The sequence below is a fragment of the Ictalurus furcatus genome, chromosome 9, assembly GCF_023375685.1.
Source record: "Ictalurus furcatus strain D&B chromosome 9, Billie_1.0, whole genome shotgun sequence".
Classification (NCBI taxonomy): domain Eukaryota; kingdom Metazoa; phylum Chordata; class Actinopteri; order Siluriformes; family Ictaluridae; genus Ictalurus; species Ictalurus furcatus.
This window is the reverse complement of record NC_071263.1, coordinates 216,739-237,029: the sequence shown is the minus strand read 5'-3', so window position 1 is coordinate 237,029 and position 20,291 is coordinate 216,739. Positions and strand designations below refer to the sequence as shown.

General features: G+C 42.7%; 1 protein-coding gene and 1 long non-coding RNA gene across 2 annotated transcripts in view; both read right to left on the bottom strand.

The window, feature by feature from the left end:
- Nucleotides 1-20,291, bottom strand: part of pacrg (PARK2 co-regulated) — a 113,992-nt gene that overhangs the window by 76,046 nt on the left and 17,655 nt on the right. The gene's annotated exons all lie outside the window — the stretch shown is intronic.
- Nucleotides 6,831-13,312, bottom strand: LOC128612329 (uncharacterized). The gene is made up of 3 exons (XR_008386734.1): nucleotides 10,574-13,312; nucleotides 9,929-9,999; nucleotides 6,831-8,015 (listed from the first exon to the last, which is right to left on the bottom strand). It is a non-coding gene; the product is annotated as an uncharacterized LOC128612329 (long non-coding RNA).

Below are 20,291 nucleotides of genomic sequence, written 5' to 3'. Positions count from 1 at the left end.
TGTCTTTAATATTCGCAACCTTAGCGGATTCCAGTCTCCACTATCACCACTGACGTCTCCTTGCGTTTCCGTGTCATACTGACCCACGTCGCAAACTGACGCTGGACCAGGATCAAGCGTCAGCCTCCTGTGGAGAACACTGAAGCCCTCTGAACTTTAGTATTTCAATACATTTTAATTTTAATGAGACTTTTATTCTGCTGCGTTGTTGAATTCTCTAATCTGATCGGTTGAAAGGTGCTTCATTCTCTACCTTCGTTCTCTTCGTTCTCTACAACGGCAGCGCTGATTATATCTCCGGCTGCCATTCAAATCACACCTTTACGTTAATACATTCCTGCTGACAGCTTAGCTTTTGTTTTAGCAGCAGATACAGTTGAGGTCATACGTTTACATATGCTTTGAGGATCTGAAAAATGTTATTGATTTAAAAATATTACATAAACATCATATAGACACTGTTGGAAAGGGGTGAAATATACAGAAGATGCTGGAAAAGTAAAGAATGTGCAGGACCTGGAGGATTTTTCCGAAGAACAGTGGGCAGTTTATCTGCTCAGGACAAACAAGGGACTCGTGAAGAACTCTCACAACACATACACACACTCGCGGATCCTCCAGATCATCCATAAACTTTTGAACGGGTTCATTTGTGTAAATTTAGTTATTATTGTGTCTTGTGGACTATAATGTAAACATCTGTTATGTGAAATCGATTGTTCAGGGCAGCACTAAATAAAAACAACATGCAAGTTTTATGATCCCTTTAATTTTTTTAAATGATTAACATTTTGCAGATCCTCTAAGCACGTGTAAACGTATGACCTCAACTGTATCTGCTGCTAAAAAAAGATAACCTGTCAGAAGGAATGTATTAACGCACTTCCCCACCAACCAATCAGGCTCCAATCAGACAGCACCGTAGACACACACTACACACAGAGAAGTGTTCCTTTATGATCTGTGTCTCTAATTGGATTAAGCAGTTAAATATTGGAGCAGATGTAAGCGTGTGTTCTGCAACAAAAGCTCTTTTCCATTATACACTGAATCACGCTTACAACAGAACTCTGCTGCTTACACAAACCCTTACATAAGACACTCAGCTGGCATCTCATCACACACGATTGATTATGCCTTGTGTGTGCGTGCGTGTGTGTGCGTGTGTGTGAGAGGTCATACACACCAAAATTCACCAGAGTGACTCTGAGTCAAATGACTTTTTTCATCTGCATTTCAAACGCTCCACACACACAAACACACACACACACGCACACACACACACACACACGCACACACACACACACACACACACACACACACAAACACACACACACACGCACACACACACACACGCACACACACACAAACAGAAAAACCCCCAAAACAAATACAAGTACAAAATCAGGAAAACAGCGTTAGATACATATATGACAAGGACGGATCCAGCTGTGGCGTATCCACAATAGACATTCAAATCCTGTGTACCTGAACAAACACAATCTCCTCTCTCTCTCTCCGTCTCTGTCTCTCGGTCTCTCTCTCTCCCTCTTTCAGTGTTGAAAGGCTTCATTAGTAGGGCAGAATCGAGCTATCAGCGGCGGTTTTCGCAGGCTTCCAGTGAGGAAAAAAGGATTTGATGTGAGATCTAATAGAGTGAAGTGCCACAGCGTGCTAAGCTCAGCTACGGGAGACACAGCTAATGGAAACCTGACCTGAGGCAGGGCACGGCACAGAGAGAGCGAGGGAAAAAAGCGAGGCCAAGGTGGACAGAGAGATTGAAAGAAAGCCTCCAAGGCCAAAAGCTGAGCCCTGAGTATAGACTTCTATGCCAGCTGGTTTTAGAGCTCACTCTTAAGGTTCCAGCTAACATGAGAGTGCGTGGAACAGGGTGGAGAGCAGGAAGAGGGCAGAAAGGGAAGGAAACAGTCAGAGTGAGAGTTAAAAAAAAAAACACAAAGTTTTGCAAAGTTGAAAATCGAACTGTGAGCTAAAATAATGCTAAATGCAGATCAGACTCCTAGCATTAACTCAATAATTCAAATCTATCCCAGTCTCTTATTTGCACTCACTACACACATGAATTATTATGAATTATTATGATTTCCACGCTGTTTGGTGTGTCTACTGCCATTATTAGGGTTATATTACAGTATAATAATAAAGATAAGATACACCAATCAGCAATAACATTAAAACCACTGACACCTGAGGTGAATAACACTGATTATCTCTTTACAGTGGCATGTGTAAAGGGGGGAATATATTTATTAGGCAGCAAGTGAACCGTCAGTTCTCAAAGTTGATGTGTTGGAAGGAGGAAAAATGGGCAAGTGTAAAGATCTGAGCAACTCTGACAAGGGCCAAACTGTGATGTCTAGACGACTGGGTCAGAGCATCTCCAAAACGGGGTGTTCCCGGTATGCAGTCGTTCGTACCTACCAGAAGTGATCCAAGGAAGGACAACCAGCGACAGGGTCATGGGCGCCCAAGGCTCTGTGATGCGTGCGGGGAGAGAAGGCTAGCCCGTCTGATCCGATCCCACAGAAGAGCTACTGTAGCACAAATTGCTGAAAAAACGCTGGCTCTGACAGAAAGGTGTCGTAACACACAGAGCATCACAGGGGACGCGCAGCTGCAGACCGGTCAGAGTGCCCATGCTGACCCCTGTGCACCACCGAAAGCTCCTACAATAGCACATGATCATCAGAACTGGACCATGGAGCGATGGAAGAAGGTGGCCTGGTCTGATGAATCAGGTTTTCTTTTACATCATGTGGAGGCCAGGTGCGTGTGCGTCGTTTACCTGGGCAAGAGATGGACCAGGATGGAGCGAGCCGGTGGAGGCAGTGTGATGCTCTGGACAATGTTCTGCTGGGAAACCTCGGGTCCTGCATTCATGTGGATGTTACTTTGACACGTACCACCTACCTAAACACTGCTGCAGTGGCCTCTTTCAGCAGGATAACGCTCCCTGACACACTACAAAGATTGTTCAGGAACGGTTTGAGGATCATAAAAGAGTTCGAGGTGCTAACTCGGCCTTCAGATCTCAATCTGATCAAGCATCTGTGGGATGTGCTGGACAAACAAGTTCGATCCATGCAGGCCCCACCTCAACTACATAATATTAGGCAGGTGGTTTTAATGTTATGGCTGATCTGTGTATATTGTGTATTATTAAGAAATACATTTTACAGTTATGTGCCACTAAAAAAATGAAAAGTGCTGAGCAGTTTCAGTGGGACATTCAATCATTTTATGCCTCCCCGCTGCTGAATTCTCAAGTCTGATCATTCAGAAGGTGTTGATTCATTTTCTATAACAGCATCCCATAGGGTTATATTAACGAATACAATATGGTTTCTGTAGTAAAGCACACAGGGGCGTGTATGGTGGACGTCTGTAATTCTCAACATGGTGAAATTTTCTGTGAGGAGTACGTTCATATAGCATTTTTGGAAGGAGTCTCCAGTATCAGCACTTTGTAACAACACGGTAAAGTCTTCAAGACGAAAGACTTATTGGTTTCTGGGTTGTTGCTTTTTTTTTTTGTCTCATTAACGCTAGTAAGGGAATGACTTTTATATAGTTATTATAGCACATAACAGGAATTAACTTGTTTTGCAAACATTCCACAACATTATAAACATTACTATAAGCAGATAAAAGTTAAACGATAATTGAAAAAAAAACTGTTAGTGTTAACAAATTGCTGATATAAGAGGGAAAAATGTGCAAAATGATCAGTTACACAATGGTAACACGTTAGGCTGCATAACACCATTCAATTACAGGTACTTAAATATTCATCATCTAAATGCTTTCGAATATTAATTAGGAATAAAATTTCCTTTTATTCTATCATCAGACAAGCAAACATTCGAACGTATTGCATAAAACTCAGGAGGTCAAACTGGCTATACAATGAAATCCAAGCAGTTTCCACTCAGAGCTTTTCACGGTTTCTGTGGCTTTACTGTGATTTAGTGACTAGAAAGTTGGAGAAGTTGCTACAAGTTCTTACCTGAAGAACCGAGGGTCATTTGACCAAAACCTTTGGGAAATGACTTTTATAGACTTCCCTACAGTATATTAAGCAACTAAAAGTAAAACATACAGCTTTAAACATTCAAATGGGGATTTTCACCTTCGAATGCGTCAACATTACATGCATTCGAATAGTGAAACTCATTCTGACAGCCCGAGCCTGCATTAATTCCATGTATAGATCTGATTCGGATCTGATCTGTTTCTCTTGCCGATGTTAAGGTGGGTGTTAAGTGTATGTGGCTGATGCAGGCACATTGAAAGGTTATCTTTGTTAGCTAGATTAAAGCTTTAAATGCACTGTCATGAGCAGAATCGATGAGCCACTTCATGGCCGTGCCTTATTGATCTGTCTCATCAAGGGGTCACGCTCTGCTTCCACAGGGCATAGGCTTATAAACATTAGCTTTGTACCATACTGCATCACACTTCCATAGTGAACATGAAAACAGTGTCTGAAGAAAATCTATGACACTGTTAGCTAGTTAGATTGATTCACTGGTGCTATGATACTGTATGTAAGAAAGCGGATGTATATTTTGTGTGTGTTCATGGATATATTGTTTTATTGATTATTGAGCTGAGATAGATCCGGTGTAGATGTATATCTGCTAAAAAAAAAAAAAAATACACGCCCTTCTACAGCCCTCGTAATCCCATCACTACAAGGCTTCTCTCTCTCTCTCTCAACACCCACTCTCCATCTTTTTACTTATTTACTGAGGTATATTCTGAGGTTTAACCTTGTTCTTTGGCAGCTTTTTTGGTCATGGCATCCAGATGCTATCAGGTCTGACCCCAGACTGACTTGATACGTCCAGACAGAATATGTCCTTTTAAAGACTACAGTACTGCCAGGCACAGACTCAAAACATCTACATACCAGAATTCAACAACACCCACACATCCAGACTAAACACATCTAATATCAAAGCATCCACACAGCCAGTAATAAAACATTGACACAATAACACACTGGTGTGAAATAAGGGTTAAAACATGGCAGGGTGTGCAGTTATACCGCAGGTTAATGTGAAGAGGCCTGGTGTAAAGCAGAGTTACTTTTACTATCTTGAAGTTTTTCCCTATAACAGCATGTCACAAAGTGTTTTACTCCTCTTATACCACAGCTATTTTTTATTTATTAAAGATTGACACCATACTTTAAAAAAAAGCAAAATTCACTTTTTTAAAATCTATTTGTATTTACACTTAATTATGTGGAATTTGCTCATTGTTGTTGTGGAATCTGTTTTTCATTAATGAAATAATGACAGGTTGTATTTTTTATCCATTTAGAGTTCCATTTGTGGAACAATCACGAACGAGGGAACCACAGCAGTCTTATTAACTTTTAACCCTTTACTGCATAGTGTTGCCATATGGCATCAATTAATTTATCTCCAATTTGTTCATAGGCAATAGAACAAAACTACTATTTTCCTATGTAATTGGAAAAAGGGTTTTTTTTACTTTGACATGACATAAAAAAAGCCATGTCACATGACCAGGAAGTGCTGTCTGCACTTCCTTTTCTGTAATCACACAGCATGGTGAAGGTCATCAATGGACGGCTCTCAAAATTTGATACATTTTTAAATATTTAGGCAAAATTACTTAAAGGAAAAAAAATGAACACTATCTGAGATAAGTTAACATTTATGTTTTGTCACTTGAACGTGTTTATATATTCGGAGTATTCTGTGAAACGGTCAAATGTAATTGTTGCCGTACGGGAACACCATGCGATAATGGAACTATGGTATGTTCGTTCATGCACTAAAACAGGCCTACATAGCAAAAAAGACACTAGGCTTCTCTAATAGTATAGTTCAATTTTTTCACATTCAAAGGAAGAAAAACGGTTGTGATTTTAGACATTTTGCAACTGCACCTTATTTTCTACATTTTATGTTCCAAGAGAAAGAATGAAAAAGATTCTCGGATCTAATTTTTGCATGTGTTTTGAGCGAGTAAATCCAACCGCGTACTTTTTACATCTGCAATTCCTTTCTAGAAGATATCACTTTTACCTGCTTTCCAGGTAGCAAAAAAACTCTGCAACTTACAGTCTGGAAAATGCAGCAAATGTAATTATAGTCTCATACATTTCGTGTTATTTTTGACCATGACACTTTCAGGCACTGCAAACTGCTTCTGAATGGCAATGATTTACCGACTTACATCCCCCAGTGGAGGGGGTCATTTTAAAGCGATGGATGTCTCACGACTGGTCACTGTGATGTAGCACACATGTAAGATCACTGAAGCCACTTTTACATACTTTTCATAGTTAATGTTCAAGAATCAGTTTCTCAAAACATTAAAATTTTTTCTAATATTTTACACTCTAATAGTTTACTGAAATTTCTCCCAGGTTAACATTCAGGAACTGTGATAAATAAGGGTTTATGGAGTTAGAGAGTTAAGTTAGACACCAAAAGCTCGTGTGTTCTGTCAGCTCTCAGCACCAAGCAAGCAGACTGAAATAAAGGCAGTGATAAATAGGAGTTATGATAAGAAGTGAGCATCATTTCATTCAGCTCACTGAAAAACTGTACAGGTTTGTGTGTTGGAAATGAGCTGAGACAGCTCCTGTCCCTGCCTTCCAGGGCATTTTGCATTTTCTAGCTAAACATCACAAGTGCTTTAGTGAACAATGCACAGAATGTGAGAAATTTCAATAAAATTCTGTACACGTAAGGTGGTGTAGTCTATAGATATTATTCCGTAGTGCTGCTGAAATCTGATTGGTCAGAAGTTGTCGATTCATATTTCAATACAACAGCTTCTTAATAATTTACACAGGGACTTACACGGTGGAATCTTTTAAAAAAAATTGCGTATAATTGTTGATATTGTGAAGATTTCTGTGGGGAAACGTTTAATTAGCATTTTTTTGAAGGAGTCTCCAGTGTCAGAGTGAAAGGTAATGCTGTAACTTTTTTCAACAAGGGGAAAGTTTTCAGGATAGACACGATCATGTATTCCAATCATGATGGGAACCCGACAAATAGTTAAGTGTCCAACTATATCAGTTTATTATAATAACAAAAAAAAAGATTGATGACTGAAGCCAGTAGTGATGATGCTGCACAATTGTGAGCCTCCCAAAGGGTGCAATAGTAAAGTATTCACTGTGTCATTTGAAAATTGAGGGTTGAAATCCCGACAATGCCCCAGTCGTTCATAGCCAGGAACAGTACCTAGTGACGGCTGGTGGTAATATTCAATAGGAGGGCTAAAATCTAATACACTGTATGGCCAAAAGTATGTGGACACCCCTCCTAATTACTGAGCTCAGGTGATTCAGCCACACCCATTGCTAACAAGTATATAAAATCAAGCATCGACATACATAAAAATCATGGCAGTGGAATGGAAGAAGAGTTCAGCGGCTTTACATGTGGCACTGTCACCACCTTTGCCACAAGTCAGATCTTGAAATTGCTGCCCTGCTAGGTCTGCCCCATCTGTTTTACCACTCACTACAGAGTTTCAAACTGCCTCTGGAAGCATCGTCACCACAAGAACTGTGCATCGAGACCTTCATGAATTGAGATTCCATGACCAAGCAGCTGCACACAAGCCTAGATCACCATGCACAATGTTAAGCGTTGGTTGGAGTGGTGTAAAACACCAGCACTAGACTCTGGAGCAGTGGGAATCTGTTCTCTAGAGTGATGAATCATGCTTTACTATCTGGCAGTCTGGTGGATGAATCTGGGTTTGGAGAATGCTACCAGACATAGCTTGAGCTAGAATGAAATCAGCCCCAGCGTCGCTTCCTCATACCATTCTGTCTCTTTTTCTTACCACCCTTGCTGGTGCTGTTGTTCCTGGTGGCATAAAAACTTCCACAAATGTTTTTTTCCTTTGAAAGACAGGGGACCTTAGCCCATTCCTGGAAGCATCATAGTCCCTTTGTTGAAGTGCTTTTTTTTGCCTGTGCTGGTCTTCACAACCTGAAATAAGCAGATCTGAGCTGAATAACGAGGTGGTTCATCTGAATATCTCTAGAAGACATAATTGCATCCTGTCAAACGTTCTGGTTTTTACTGCAATGTTGCAAATTAATCAAAGTGAAGGCAGCTGTTTATAGATGATTGACAGCCCTGCATCTATAATTTGTGAACCTATTCTAAGCCATAGCCATTTTGTAAAACACCAGCCATTTTGTATATGGTTCTATATTGGATACATATCCGGCCATGTGACGTGAATGAGAAGATCGGAATTCACGTGGCTTTCCCCCCAATGTGCATGCGATCACTGACGTCATCATCAAGTGACGGCAGAGTGCCAAAACAACCACCAGCAAATGATGAAGAAATCATTGATTAATGTGATATTTGGGGGAATTAATGGATTCAAGCAAAGCTGGAAGAAACAATTGGCCAAGAAATGACAAAGCATGGCCACGAATGAAAGTCGCTATAGTGCAAAAGAAAATGAAAGAGATTTAAGTTCAAGGTGTGAAGAACATAGCGGTAATGGTCGCTCAACATAACTTTATGAACGTGCATTTTGGGTGTTAACCAGACTTCTGTATAACTTTGTGTAAATCCTGCCCACGCAGCGGCCCCACCATTGACGGCTCCTCTCCGTTTTATGTTAGTGGCCAGGTATAGCTGCAATAACAGCAAAAACTACCATCTCGCTACCCATTCTTTCACCTTCTCGACCTGGTCGTGAACCGCTGAGCTGTTTGCTGACCTCCAGAGCAAATTCAGACACAAACCTGGGCTAATCGTGTTTGTTCATTTGTTGCTTCTACCATGACGGATTGTCTAACATATAAGACTTTTGTTGTTGTGGTTCACATTAAAGACTGATATGGGTCATGAACAGTAACAAACATGAACCGTGAGGACAGACCCATCTGATTCGAACAAAATAATGGGAATTGTGAAGATTGGAATGTGAACGTAGTCATAAACTTGGCAATATTCTATTCATATTATAAAATCCTTTTTCTGTGTTTTTTTCTTCCAACTACCAACTGATTCCTGACACATTTGGATTCTTAATTTAAGGCAGAAGTTCTGTTAAATGAAACAGATGTTTCCTGTCTGTAGCGTCCATCAGCGTTAGTGTCATGTTTTGCAGCAAATCATCACTCCTCAGTCACGTGTCTCCATTCAGTTCAGTAAGTAAAGACTACACGTGTTCAGCGTGCCACTCTTCACTCCACCTCGCTCTTCCCAGACTCCTCGGCTTATCTTCCCCTCCCGTCGTGACTTCCTGTTTCTTGCTCTCTCTCCATCTGTCTTCAAAGCCTCATTAAGGTAATCAAGATAGAACCTTGTAAGACTTAAAGACTGGTAAGGAACCACCCTTTCAAACAGGCGCTTAATCACCTCGTTGAGTGACTGTGTGTGTGTGTGTGTGTGTGTGTGTGTGTGTGTGACATGAAAGACCACGTCCATTGGTCTTTCATATCTGGCCGTTCGCTCACACCAATATCAATACAGGGTCAAAACTGTACAGCTGTTTTTCCTCCAAAGAACATCTGTCAGTGGCTGCAGTGAAACTTCTTACCCCCTCATATGCAAATTCACTGACCATGTACAACATGTACAATAGTATAGTTTTATAGTGTAGTATAGTACACACTAACCCTAGTGTTCCCGTTTAACATCAACGCTCATTCCGAAAGAGCAGCGAGCTCCAAAACACTGCAACCACTGAAAAACATTTGTAGAGCTAGCTACACGACGAATTATACTAGCATTACGTTCATTTGAAATGTTACGCCAGACGTACAAAATGATACAAAATAAACCTGCTGTTAACCGATTCCAAACGGTCAGGTTTATTTATTTTCAGTGTTGATATTCTTGTACACATATGGAATGTATCGTTTCACAAATCATACCCGTTTGTATTTGTTTAGAATGAGTTATCCGAATAAGGTAATCGTGCTCGGTCACATCCCAGCGCCTGAATCTGAGGCATGAATGGGGGACAAAATAAAAAAGAAATAAATAATAAATGCTGATCGTGCAAGAAAAGGAAAACGTGCCAGCTCAGCGGTTTATAGACAGCGCTTACCTGAGGCAAGCAACAACACACAAGTACACTTCCACACACACACACACACACACACACACACACAGTAAAGGTTGTGGAGGGTAATAGGTGTGGTTTAGCAGCAGCTCTGGGTCGAGCCACACTACCTTATTGAGGTTTGAGTCATGGTGAAACCTCGCTAACTCATCTATAATTCATAGCTTTAATATACGCTCAGAACAGACGTGCTCATAGAGATTTACACTAAACCTTGATATGTGATGTGCTCACACACACACACACACACACACACACACACACACACACACACTCTCTCTCTTATGAATACTCTTTCTGGCATAAGCAATGTGGCGGTTTGTTATGGATTAGTGCTGAGACTGTCGGTGTGTGTGTGTGTGTGTGTAGGTGTGTAGGTGTGTGTGTGTGGGGGGGGGGGTTGAGGGGGGGTCATAACAGTAATGCACTACAAGGCAGTGTCAAGGTAACGCACCGTCAGCAAGCTGCTTTCATTCTCATCCCCCGCTCCATCTCCAATCTGAGAGAGAGAGAGAGAGAGAGAGACAGAAGGACAGAGTCGTGGTGTTCGTGTCACCAGCTTTATCCTTCACCATCTCTTTCTTCCTCTCTCTCCCTTTTTGAGAGTCTGTCTCTGTCTGTCTGTCACTTTTTCTCTCATATCCTCCCTGCTCTCTATCTGTCTTTGTGTATGCTTCCTTCCTGCGAGTGTGTGTGTGCGTGTGTGTATGTGTGTGTGTGTGTGTGTATGTATGTATATGTGTGTGTGTATGTGTATGTATGTGTGTATGTGTGTGTGTATGTAAGTGTGTATGTATGTGTGTGTGTATGTGTGTATATGTGTGTGTATGTGTGTATGTATGCGTGTATGTGTGTGTATGTATGTGTGTGTGTGTGTGTGTGTGTGTGTGTATGAATGTGTGTATGTATGTGTGTGTGTGTGTGTGTATGTATGTGTGTATGTGTCTATGTAAGTCTGTATGTGTGTATGTGTGTGAATGTGTGTGTGAATGTGTGTGTGTGTGTGTGTGTGTGTGTGTGTGTGTTTCAGAGAGGCACCAGTGTTGCAGTGTACATACACAGACACACACACACACAGAGTGTAAGAATAGGGGACATGAGGACAAATGTGGCACCTTCATGGTTTGACCAAACCTGTCAATCAGACCCATAACACACACACACACACACACACACACACACACACACACACATACACACACACGCTTGGAAAAACAGCCACGTTGCAAAATTCCAACAAATCTGCCCAAGAAGAACGCACCATAAAATTTCAAATACCGATCATACATTATTTATCTTTACAGTTGTTCAGACAGCTGTGTGTACTGCTCCTGGTGCAGCTCTTCCCAATGCACACATGTGTACAACTATACAATACCAGATTACAGGTATTCAGGCACTGAATAACCTGATTATGAGGATAAAATCCAGATGTTTGATAATATGCAGGTGGAAAGTTCACAGAACCACAACTAATCGTCTCTGGACAGGTGCTCCATGCAAGATTTCCCAACGTGCTCTCAGACTAATGATAAGGAAGGTAAACCTGAGCGCAGCAGGAACAACAGTTACACAGAGAACAATAAGCAACGCGTATGATAGTAGGTACGCCGGTGGGAGCATCATGATACAGGATGTTTCTTCTCGAACGCTACTGGGGCATTACATGTCACTGAAGCGAACATGGATGGAGAGATGTACCAAGACATGTTAGAGGATCATTTGATCTCATCAGCCAAGAAAGTGAATCTGGAGAGAAAATGGACAATTCAACAAGAGAAAGACCCCAAACATACAACTGAAATAACTCAAAAAGGCATTGAATGGTCTTGCCAATCTCCTAACTTGAATCTCATTGAAAATTTATGGAGGATTTTGAAATTCCTTGAGGAACTGAAGACAGTTTGGCAATATGAATGGTCCAAAATAGAACCACAATGCTGCAAAAAATGTATTACATCTCAGAGCTACACTCACTAAGCACTTCATTAAGAATACCTGTACACCTATTCATCCATGCAATTATCTAATCAGCCAATCGTGTCGCAGCAGTGCAGTGCATAAAATCATGCAGATGTTCACATCAACCATCAGAATTGGGAAAACGTGATCATGATTTTGACCGATTGTTGGTGCAAGATGGGCTGGTTTGAGTATTTCTATAACTGCTGATCTCCTGGAATTTTCACACACATAACAGTCTCTAGAGTTTCTCAGAATGGTGCAATAAAAAAAACATCCAGTGAGCGGCAACTCTGTGGACAGAAACACCTTGTTGATGAGAGAGGCCAATGGAGAATGGCCAGATGGGCTACAACAGCAGAAGACCACGTCAGGTTCCACTTCTGTCAACCAAGAACAGAAAGCTGAGGCTGCAATGGGCACAGGCTCACCAAAACTCGACAGCTGAAGATGGAAAACCGTAGCCTGGTCTCATGAACCTCGATTTTGAGGCACATAGATGGGAGGGTTAGAATTTGGTGCCAACAGCATGAATTCATGGACCCAACCTGCTTGTGTTAACAGTCCAGGCTGGTGGAGGTAGTGTAATGGTCTGGGGAATGTTTTCTTGGCACACTTTGTTGACTATGTGACTCCTTTCATGACCACAATTTACCATCTTCTAATGGCTACTTCCACACAATAATGCACCGTATCACAAAGCAAACCTCGTCCCAAACTGTCTTCATGAACATGACAATAAGTTCAATGTTTAAAATAGGACTTCAGCTTACTTCTAACGTATCAGCAGGACACCGGTCACTCCAACGTCAGTCATCTGGACTCACACACTTTTGAGTCTTGTATGCTCTAACCTTGTCAAACCGAGACTCAAATACGTCACTCAGTCTTTGCTCACTCAGATTTATGTCGATATCTTTCAGGCATTTCTCGCGGAGGCGCTAGTCACAGACATGACGGACTCGGTCTGAATGATGTATTCGTGTCAGCGGGACTAACGTTTGAGTGACACTGACGTAAAATCTGAGTTAGACGGACTCAAATTTGCTGGACAGATTACTACGACGCTTGTAGGACAGTGTAGGAAAGCATGACAATATCTACAGCGAGGCATGGCTGCACTCTCTCTCTCTCTCTCTCTCTCTCCCCATCTCTGGCTTTGACAATTGATGGCTCTGCAAAATAGGCAAGATTGTCACCAGCAATTAAATAAATAAATACATACATAACGGATATTCCATTTTTATTTCGAGTACGTATTCTCACATCATAATCATAAACTGAGAAACTCCGTTTAAAAAATGAAATAAAGTAGTTCTGGTTTTGGATTTGAAAAAAAAAAAATTGGACCCTATTTTAATTGTGTGTGTGTGTGTGTGTGTGTGTGTGTGTGTGAGTGTGTGTGTGTGTGTGTATTCCTGGCTATGTACCATCTGTTTGTGCATTATGGTATTTGTCCATGCCTGTGTGTGTTTGCTGTAAAGCCATCAAGCTGCTGTGTAACTCCAAGGCACTTTGTGCAGCGCATTAATCACAGACAGAATTGACTGCTTCCCCGATCCAAACACGCTGACCTTCAGCTTACACAAAAGACATTAGTGCCGTCTATCTGCTTAAAATATGGAGGGAAGGAAACAGGGGAAAAAGAGGGAGGGAGGCAGCGAGAGGAGCTTTCAAGGTAATGAAATCTTGCCATAATTTAGAGTAAAGACTACTGGGGACAGGCCCTGGCCAAAGTCTTAAAAAAAAGTAGAGTCAGGACAAATTAAATTGGATTTCTTTTTTTTTCTTGCTTTCTTTTAAATTAGGCTTAAGTGCATGCGTGGAGCACTTCTTCATTCTGGTTTTTTTCCCTCTCTTCCTACGAAAGCAAGATAACAGCATTATAGTGCAGAATGAATGGAATCATTTCCAAACCAATTAACCTCTGACAGAATGCATGAGAGGACGGGTACGAACATGCTGGAGAGAGAGAGAGAGAGAGAGAGAGAGAGAGAGAGAGAGAGAGAGAGAGAGAGAGCTAATAATGTGAGAGAAAATGAGAATCTTTCCACAGGGTAAGTGTGCAAGTGACATGGGGTCCAGATAGTGATAAAGAGGACACAGCCCTGAGGCTATAGGAACCGTAGGAAGAGAGAACCACATAGGGAGACCTTATCCATCAATCTTTCTCTCTCTCTCTCTCTCTCTCTCTCTCATTGTCTATTCTGGAATGAAGCTCATGCCCAGCTGCCACTGCTCCATTTAGCTAATTAAAGGTTCCATTTAAAGCCGCAGCCTGCTGGCAGTGTGCATGCCAATCAATAGCTTTTTGATACACCACATACTACACACTGCACCCTAACACCGCCCCACACAGCACCCTAACACCGCGCCATACTGCACCCTAACACCGCCCCACACCGCACCCTAACACCGCGCCATACTGCACCCTAACACCGCCCCACACAGCACCCTAACACCGCCCCACACAGCACCCTAACACCGCGCCATACTGCACCCTAACACCGCCCCACACAGCACCCTAACACCGTGCCATACTGCACCCTAACACCGCCCCACACAGCACCCTAACACCGCCCCACACAGCACCCTAACACCGCGCCATACTGCACCCTAACACCGCCCCACACCGCACCCTAACACCGCGCCATACTGCACCCTAACACCGCCCCACACAGCACCCTAACACCGCGCCATACTGCACCCTAACACCGCCCCACACAGCACCCTAACACCGTGCCATACTGCACCCTAACACCGCCCCACACAGCACCCTAACACCGCCCCACACCGCACCCTAACACCCCACACAGCACCCTAACACCGCCCCACACCGCACCCTAACACCGCGCCATACTGCACCCTAACACCGCCCCACACTGAACCCTAACACCCCACATCGCACCCTAACACCGCCCCACACCGCACCCTAACACATACAAATATATTTAAGCAATATCGCACAAGCAAGAGTGAGATTATACTGAATATCGGCACTGCTGTGACTTTATAGCATGTCGGCTAGCTGGCTGGCTAGTTCACACTGATTTGTACCTTCCTGTTAAAGGACTCTGAACCCAATCCCAACACCCCTCAACACCCTAATTCCAGAGTATTTTGGTCACTTCTCCACAATACTCCACGCCTAAAGTAACTTATTCCCAAAGTGGTCTTGTCATCTACTTCCCAAAGGCACCACCTTATCACTCTCCAACATCTAAACCCCCAAAATAGCATCCCCCAAACCCAAACCTAATAATACCCAACCCCAAAGAATCATCATGCTGCTTGACAACCTAAACCCAAAGCAACGTTCTCACCACTCCTCAACACAGCATTCAACAGGAAACCTCTTCACCAAACACAAAGCAAGCGCCCACACATCGATCTCAAACTAAGTGTCTTTCCTCTCCACTGATTGATTGTCGAAGGCCCACAACACATACACCTGGCAGCAACTGGAAAACTGGCTAAAAGTGTGTAGTGTGCACACATGAAGAGGAATTACCACTCACGATTACTGCTCACATCTTCTCAAGGATATTCTTATATCTTTATGTCTCTAAAGAGCGAAGAGGAAGATTCATCGGCTTTTGCTGGCAGCAGTGTGTCATGGTTTGAATGGCTGTGTGCATTAACCACAAGGCCATGCTGGAAACATTACTGCTCATTAAGCGAGACAGGACCAGCGGTGAACTTGCATTAGCTGATCAATATCTTGCATCTCAACTAATAGGCTATGAGTTAAATTAACAAAAGGATTTGCCATTGCAGTAAAATCTATTTTCCAGTGCAGTTTTTTTCTCCTCCTTATCTTGTTTATAGGTGTTCGGTTGTGAGCAGGCTGCAGCATCATGCAGGAACCGGGATGAGATGAGAGCAAAAATGAGGAAGGAATCATGAAGCCATTGCTCACAGATGTGGGTCCATCTCCAGCCAATCCCAGAAATGCCTTGGTCTCATCTCCCTGGAGGACAGCGGTTGGCCTTACCACATGATGCATTGTGCGTGTGTGATATTTCCAGCCCAATTTCCTGCGCTGGTGCTGTCCTCTCCGAGCCCTGGAGTGCGTGCTCCCATCAGCCCCCATTTTCACTCAGGGGTGTTTTTTTTTGTTTGCCTACTTTATTTCTGTCCCAGGAGAGGAAGTGCACCATATCTCACAGGAGCACACAGTGTGTGAATTTGTGTGGCTAGCAGGATCCCTTTGCAGATTTTATTTTTTTTACATCCCACAGCGGCACAGTGCCCTGCAGATAAGACGCACAGCTCTACACTCAGTGCCCTGCATCTATACGCCATCTTAATGAAGTGTTAACCTTTAGCTGGGTCACACATCAGGCTGCAACACACACAGCTGGATTTGGAGCAGAGTGGCGCCTCCCAAAGGAGGCTTTTATGAAAAACATGGGGGAAAAAAACAAAATGGAGTCTTGATGCAACCCTTTTAAGCTGTCCTAACCACTATTAAGCAATGGATTTCTCACTGACACAGGATTATTTTTTGTGTGTTTGGCTTCGAGAGGAGTGCGTTGCTACGGTTTCAAGCTCAATATGAGCATTAAAAGCAAGACATCTATAGCTGTGTAAGAGGCAATTGAAACTCAGATGGTCTGCTGCACAAAAAAAAGATGGCAGATGGCTAAGGAAAATCACTTTCCTCGAGTGCTGTGTCTGCAGTGGCCTGCACTTAGCAGTAACACACACACACACACACACACACACACACAATGATTTCAGATACACATGCATACATAATCCTAGGGCTCTTTGTACCACCACCACTGCCACATTCCTCCCCCTTGCTCCTGGAATAATTCAATCTGGTAGACAAGACGGATGTGTGCCCCTGTGGAGCACTTATACTCTCCATTTCCTAAAGCACTTGATCAGATGAATTGATCGCCACCCATAGTCCCCCACTACCGCCCCAAACCACCCCGCCCTCCCACTCCTGATCCATCCATCCACTCTGGGGAGAGGCTCAAGGCTGAGAATTAGGTTTGCATCACCAGTCTTATGAAATGCACCTTCAGTTTAATTCAGCGGCACAAACGCTAAGTCAGGATTTGAAGCCAAGAGGTCAAATAATCAAAGAAAAGCCAAAGAGACGAGCAGAAGCTGCTGAGGAATGCAGACAGAGGCTCAAATGCAAAAGCTGCTCTTTCAGAAATATAATTATTGCATGAAAAAGTGTTCTTTTTTCTCTTTTCCATCTCGTTTGGCTTCACATGTTTGGCTTCTACTGGTGAGGAAATCGCACCCACCCCTCGACCCCCCCCCCCAAACATTATCCACTAACCTGTTTTGCTATTCTCTCTCTCTCTCTCTATCTCTCTCTCTCTCTCTCTCTCTCTCTATCTGTCTCTCTCTCTCTCTCTCTCTCTATCTCTCTCTCTCTCTCTATCTCTCTCTCTCTCTCTATCTGTCTCTCTCTCTCTCTCTATCTGTCTCTCTCTCTCTCTCTCTCTCTATCTGTCTCTCTCTCTCTCTCTCTCTCTCTCTGTCCCTTTAGAAATACCAGCAGGACCATGAACAGCACACTTACACACACCTGAGCTCATTCTTATCAGCTTGCTGCATATGCTCCTCATACATACACACTCGTGCTGTACACACGCACTCAGCACTCCAGCTAAGTACCAAGTATTAAAGCTCTCAGAGAAACTAAAAATATGCCTCTTGCCCGTCAGGTACTCCATATCCCCCTGCTCCCTCTCACACTGCCCTTGACATTTAAACAGCCCCTACGGCTCATTCACCTACAGCACACACACACACACACACACCACACACACACACACACAGACACACACAGACACACACAGTTGTGCCCCAGTTGAAATGTAGAATAGGTATATATAAAAGTTGTAAAATTAATCTTCATAAAGAACTATTATACTTAGGAAGAAATGAGAGGAGAAGGTGAAAGACGAAAGAGGAATACCAAAGCTTTCTGTGTGTGTGTGTGTGTGTGTGTGTGCATGTGCCAGCTATCAATGCACTGCATACCTCTAGATCACATAATCAGCCTGCATGACAGTGTGAGGTTGAATGGTGCGGCAGCACATGGAATGAGAGATGAAGATCATGAAAATAAAGAGAGAGTCAGAGTGATATATATATATATACACAAATGTCTTTTTTTTCTTGGGTTTTTCTTCATAGCTCTCTCTTTTTTGTTGTTGTCGTTTTCCTCGGCCGACCCGTTCGGTGTCTGTTGCTCAGTACACCAGTGCTTTTATTCCGTTTCAGGACATTCCAAATTGTTGTATTAGCTATACCCATTGTCTGTGCAATGCCTCTGATTGATTTCTCTCTTTTCTCAGCTTCAGAATGGCTTTTCTCCCATAGACAGCTCTCTGATCTTCATGTTGGCTTTTAATTTTTAACAACAAGCGCAGTCTTGAAACTGAAGGCTAAAACCAAGAGTAGATGTTCAGAGCTATTTGTCGTTTAAACTATCAGTCTAACAGGACACACCTGGGTAACAAGAAACACCCGTCAGTCACATGTTCCGATATTTTTGCTTGTCTAATAATTGGGTGGTCTGATACAAACTCCTCACAGCGTGGTGAGAATAATGAAATAACTGCAGGACTGGATAGGAGTGGTCAAATTAAAACACACACACACACACACACACACACACACAGTTCCTCACACAGTTCCTCACACAGTTCCTGGGTGACCGGGTGATCCCAATTCTACCTCTAAGTAACTAAATCAACACTGTGCAAGTGAGTGTGTCCATGTGTGTGTGTGTCCGTATGTGTATGTAACTGCTTTCTCACACACTCTCTTTCTGAGCTTGATTGATCCTGTAACCTCATTGTGAACTGCCGCCCTGAAGGTTACTTACTGCTAACACAGCACTGCAAACATTCTTGGCCTAATCAGTCTGTCTTGTTCCTACCTACCTACCTACACACACACACACACACACACACACACACACACACACACACACACACACACACAGTCTGATCTCTGAAGCTCATCTGCAATGTGAATAGTGGAAAGAAGAAGAGCAGAAGTGGAGAGAACGCGTCCCGGCAGCGGCGGAGAGATCAGTAAGCAGAACGGCTGCATTAGATGTGACAGCAACAATTTCATACAACACTTACTGTCTGCTGCGAGCAATTTTCATGAAAGCGTGAGGTACGGCGAAACAACAGCATTATTTTTTTTTTTAACTGCGGGTAGAATCATTGTGAAATAATTCACTTTTAATTATTAATACTGAGGCTTTCAGGATGTTTTCACCTTGAGAAAAAAAGCTCGCTTTCTCAGAGAGAGAGAGAGAGAGAGAAAAGAGCTACACAAAAGGAAATATCTGAAAAAGACAGACACACGCAGCACATCGTTGTTCTCGCCGTGTGTTTCTGTTTGTTTGTTTTCAACCAGAATGTTCCTGGGGCTTTTTCCCTGCAGCTATTGGCTCAATTACCATTCAGGTGCCAAACGATAATGAATTTCAGCTATAGCATTAATACAGCGCGTTCATAAACGCTCATCAGCAAACAGCCCCGTGTTAGAGCCTGACATTTCCATTGGTCCATTCACACAGATGACTTATACTGTAACTGAGGCGCTGCGCTGTCAGGGTTCGAACACATGACCTTCCGATCAGTAGTCCAGAGCCTTAACCTCATGACCTCGTGACTTCCTCCACATGCAAAACATGATGATCATATACTTATTCATTTCCCTTATTCTGTATTAAATGCACTTAACTAGTTCACCATATATTATTACATTACGCCAGCTACCACCTTCTGAGACTAACCGGTTCAGTTTCCAGGCAATAAAACATGCGACTGGGCAACAAGATGGAGAATTTACTTGCTAATAAATGTATGATTTGGCCACCCTGACACCTTCATAGTCGTTATAGTATACCTGTATGTAGGTTTACAGAAGTAGATAGTGTAGGCTAGTAGCATCCTGTGTATTTTTCATTTGTATGTCAAATTAGCACTTAAACAGAGGCATGAAGTTCTTCAATTAATGTTAGTTTAATCAGCCTTCATACTATCAAGTGCTGCTTGATGTAGTAAATCTTGAAAGATGCAAAGATACAAAGCAGTTTGGTGTCACCTTAAAAAGCCGCCAGTGTATCATGAACGCGTACATGTATCATGCTCTCGGGAAGACAGGATCCCGCATAGCAGGAGGTTCAAAATTTGATGGACAGCAACACCTTT